This window comes from Corylus avellana, chromosome 4 (genome assembly GCF_965113065.1).
Source record: "Corylus avellana chromosome 4, dhCorAvel1.hap1.2, whole genome shotgun sequence".
Classification (NCBI taxonomy): Eukaryota; Viridiplantae; Streptophyta; class Magnoliopsida; order Fagales; family Betulaceae; genus Corylus; species Corylus avellana.
Window position 1 is genome coordinate 13,334,718 of NC_142493.1, and position 5,053 is coordinate 13,339,770.

Here is a 5,053-nt window from a genome sequence, read left to right on the forward strand (position 1 = left end):
GGTGTATACTCCTTAAGTTGTAGATTTCCCTAAGCAACAAGTTAGGCATAGGTGTATACTCTAACTCTTTTCTTTCTTAAAGGATTTAGCATGGGTGTATATTAAGTTGTTCTTTAAGAAAGCATATATTCTATGAAAATCGACAAACACATGAGGCCTAGGACATGGATGTAAACTCCCGGTTCTCCATGTTGATTAACCTAAGAATTTGGAGTGGATATCTTTTGTTACTTATGTTAAACCCAAGACTCGGCCATCCATATTGATTTAACTAACTAGTCCATACCACATGCATATGTTGATCAGGCACACACATATAAGGAATTCATGAAAACAGGCATTAATCAATTTAAATATCACAACATAATCATCACAAGGGCACCAATATTGAATATTAACTAAACATAACTAGGGCTTCAATCTAGCCCTGCTAAATAAATTAGTTACACATAAGTTTGATGTTAAACATCTTCATAAATAAAATAAAAGAAAGGAATAGAATAAACTCGAAACTTGAACTTAAAGAGCTCGAATTCTTCTCCTTGAAAAGTATATCTATTCTAGAGGCTTAAGGGTCTATTTATAGGTCTTTAGGAGTACTCTAGAAACCTTTAAAATAGTAGGGTTTGAGTCCTAGTTCACACTAAGCTGCAAAACCCTAAAAGTTGCTCTTTCCTTATTAAGGCTGGCGGCTGACTTGGCCATCACGCATGGGTGCGCTCGATCGCAGCCCGTGTGCGATCGATCGCAGGTCTGCTATCAATCCTCTGTGTGCTGGCGCTCGATCGCGGTTGCCTTGCGTGTTGCGGTCCTCGCCTATAGTGCGCTCGATCGCAGCTCCCCTGCGATTGATCGCACTACCAGAGCCTTCCAATTTCCAAATAGCTCTTTTTAAGTCCAAAACTTCTGAAATTTCTTCTTTTTCTTCCAATGACCTACAAAATCAAGGAAAACAAATAAAAGAGCTAAAATGACATAATTAACTAAAACTAAAGGATTAAAACATGTAAGTTAAGGGCTAAAAATATGAATATTTTAGCACTTAACACTTATTTCATTTTCGATGAAAAGTTAAAAGAAGAAACTTATTTTATCACCAAGTTGAGAACATTTTAATAGGAAAGCATGTGAAGGAGCCTCCTAAAATCACTAAAAAAATGAAAAATTAGAAAAGAAGGGAGAATATATAGGTGGAAGACTCTTTACTCAAATTTCAATACCTTACTATGGTAACTGACATCAAGCTGCAATAATAAAACAAGTAAAGGCATTACTTCCATGGAGGTAGAGCAAGCTAACAATGAGATTGAACAAAACCATTATCAAAACATATTGTCTCCTATGATCAACAATACTAATTAATTAGCTCCAAATTCTTTACCCTCTAACTTGTTGAAGAAAAAGAAGTGCAATCACAGAGTATGAAATGGAACCCACACTCCTCTGTTCTAGCCTATTTCTGCAACCAAAAACAGAGTGATTCTTTGTCATCAATGGATCATGCGCTAGGAACTATCGTGTGTCATTATTTACATGCCTGAGAAAGATTATTAGTTTTTAGGTAAAATAATGTTGTTGGTATGAATGTGATCTTCTTGGATCATGTGCTTGGACTGGAAACTTTATCCCTCAGAACCAAATCATCAAGAAGAAAGCATTGGTCCACTGACTTGCAAGCTACGCCGCCAGGGCAGGGAGCAGGACAGCCGCAGGTGTTGCTGCAAACAGCAGAACCTGGTCCCTTTGTATCCATTTTTAGCACCTCAAAATCGAAGGATTTGGTCTCCACAAGCGAGTAGAATGTTTCTTTTTTTATGTATGTTTCCTTCCAGGCCTTGTATAGCTGCCAAGTGGACATCCAAGTACTAGAGTCCTACACGTGGCATGGTAATCCACCGTTGTCTGACGTGGCAAGAGGTTTTGATATATCTTTCTTCCCCTGCCGCCTAAAGGCAGAGGCGGTTAGTCCGCATGCAATGGAAGCATGGCAATATACGTGGCTATCCATGTTATAATTATCAGGTTCTTCAAAAGAGAGTGTGAGCTTTGTACATATCCCAAGATAAACGATGATGTAGAAGAAGAAGATAGTCGTTGAGAAGGGAAGCCTACTTTTCATTATTTCTGCTTTGCTTGCAGAAAGAGAGAATGGGAGGTAAAGGAAGTGATTGTTACAGTGAAGGAGCGGCAATGGGGATTGGTTTGGTTGGGGATGGGAGCTTTGCACCGGTTGGGAATTGGGTTTGTCATCTCCATATTAGCCACTCTAGTCGCCGAGTTCATGGAAGTGAAGCACAAAAACGCAGCTTTAGCACATGGGCTCATTGATCACCCGCATTCCACCATCCCCATATCTGTCTTCTGGCTTGTGCCGGAGTATAGCCTTCATGGGGTGGTTGAAGCTTTCATGTCCATTGGGCATCTCAAGTTTTTCTACGACCAGGCTCCAGAAAGCATGAGAAGCAGTGCCATGGCACTTTTCTGGCTGGCAATTTCATTTGGTAATTATCTAAACTCGCTCCTTGTTTCCATGGTGCACAAGTTTAGTGCTAAGCCAGATGGATCAAACTGCCTTAGAAACGACAACATAAGCAAGGGGAAATTGGAGTACTTTTATTGGTTGCTCACGTTGCTGCAAGTCACTAATTTTATTTACTACTTGTGATGCACCAAATTTTATACATATAAGCCTCTCGAGATCCAGAAAAAGGAAGGTACTGGGAGCTCTAAAGAAGATCATGGGGTGGTGGAGCTTGTAGATCGGGTTTGATTAGTTGCAGTTTTAGGTGTAGTTGGGTCCATAAACAGTTTAAATATTGCCCCTGTTTTGCAGTGTCATTTCTTCGAAATGATTATACTTGTAAAGAAAAAAGAGGGGAATAACTATTTATATGTCGTTTGAATAATGGGAGTTAACGTAAAATAAAGGGGAAAATGCATAGCTTGCAAGTCAGTATAATGTGCGAATGGGAGGGAAAATGCATAGCTTTAAAAGATTGAAATCCAGAACATTATGCTGTGTGAGAAGAAAAGCATGCAATCTTATGAGATTTTTCTTTTTTTTGACGAATTTGTAATATTTGTACCTAGAACAAACTCTAGGCGAACCCCAACATTTACCACCAGGGACCTCTGCCATATAAATTTCAAGTTAAAAATAGACCCAGCTTGCATGACAAAGCAAATCTAAATGCAAGTCATCATAAGGGAACTTATAATCTCTAATGGATGTTGCTTTTACTAAAACTAAGTCCTAACTAAGGAAACAAAAAGTGAGAACTCTATACTTCGATGAGAGCACCTTGACTAGATGCTAAGGAAACAGATCAGCCAAAAAGTATAATTAAATTCAGGCACTCTGATTTCAAGGTTTCCCTTCACTTGCATTTGTTTAGCACTCACCACAAAGTTTCTAAACAGATAAAGGAAAGAAAACAACAACCTTCCACTAAAGAAATAGAACAAGCCATGGGGCCAGAGAAATTCTCACACACCACAAACAAGGCAGAATCGAGTTTCAACTGTAATTTCATGTAGATTGAACCAAGACTGGAATGAGCTTCTTCGTGCACTTGATCTCTCCCATGCTACTGGGATCAGTTGCTACTACTCTGGGTTACCTCAAGAAGTCCTTGTTGTTTTTTTGGTCTTTCTCTTATGATCAGCTTGCCCCAAAAACAATCTCTTGCTTGTTGAGTGACAATCCGTACACTACATCTCGGTTAGCCTAAGAATGCCTAATGCTGCTCTGGCTATTGTGATACTTGCAGCCTTTTTTATATATATAAATAATGTATATTTATTCAAAAGCATAGGGGCGCAACCCAAGTACTCATAAAGTATACAAGATAACTCCTAACCCATAGTGAAAAAAGAACATAAATCTAAAAACTCAAAAAAAGTATAAACGAGCAAAATAGTCCTTGCTACTCTCCATCTATACGGACAAGGTATGTAGCATCAATTTCTTCAAATCGAGCAAACCAATCTCACAATCGTCAAAGCTTTAAGTATTCTACTCTAGCCAAAGACACCGCATCAAACACAAAGGAGTCATCCTCCATAAATGCAACACACTACAGTTTCTAAATTGTCCACTACAACTTTTCAAACACTCACTCATACTACAAGGCATAACACAAGTAACACCAAAAAGCTAAAGAATCACACTCCACATCTCTGTTGCAACGTCACAATGAAGTAATAAGTGCTCAATGGACTATTCATTATTCTTACACAAACCTCACCACTCGAACTCAATAATATTCCTCTTACATAAGTTATCCAAAGTTAAGATTTTTCCTAGAGTCGCCGTCCACACAGAGAAGGCCACTCGGAGGGGAACCTAAACTTTCCAAATACTCTTCCAAGGAAATATGGACTGTACAAGGGTAGACAATACCTGATAATACTTCACAACTCTTACCACTGATAGATTACTTAAGATTCAATTCACCAGGCCCGACGTTTTGCTAGCCTTTGGCATTGTTAGTCAACTAAGTAGGGGCCAAGGACCCATGCGATATGTAACAATCATAGGAAGACATTTTTTCTTGAAAATTAAACATGCGACACATTACATTTAAACTTATGTAATATAGACTCGTATTTACTCATTATTTCTAAATTTAAAATAATTAAGCTATAATCCATAAATTCATGTAGTTAATCCACAATAACAACGCTTGCTGAATTTTTAGATTTATGTGCTTCACTTTCAGAGCTATTGTATATGTGGGCTCTATTGTATACTACATGCGTACATAGGTTGCGCCCCTTTGCGCTTTTATATGAATTGATATTACATATCAAAAAAAAAAAAAAAAAAACAACCTTTCAATCCTTTTCTTAAGCCAACTCCAAAGATTTTCTTCCTTTGAAAGGATTCAAGAAAAGTTTAATATTTTGGGCCATCTTCAACTCCACTTCGAATACCACCATCTTTAAGAGACTTCTCACAATCTTCTAGAGACTCACTCAACAGTGCATCTGAAAATTCCCTTTGTTAAGAATGTTGGGGAGAGAAACACAAAGAGAGTTAAACAATAGTATA

The 5,053-nt window shown here is 38.1% G+C and overlaps 1 pseudogene; it reads left to right on the forward strand.

Moving 5' to 3' along the window:
- The first annotated feature begins 1,984 nt into the window (after positions 1–1,984).
- LOC132178094 (protein NRT1/ PTR FAMILY 3.1 pseudogene) lies at positions 1,985–2,665 on the forward strand (annotated as a pseudogene).
- Positions 2,666–5,053: the final 2,388 nt, after the last annotated feature.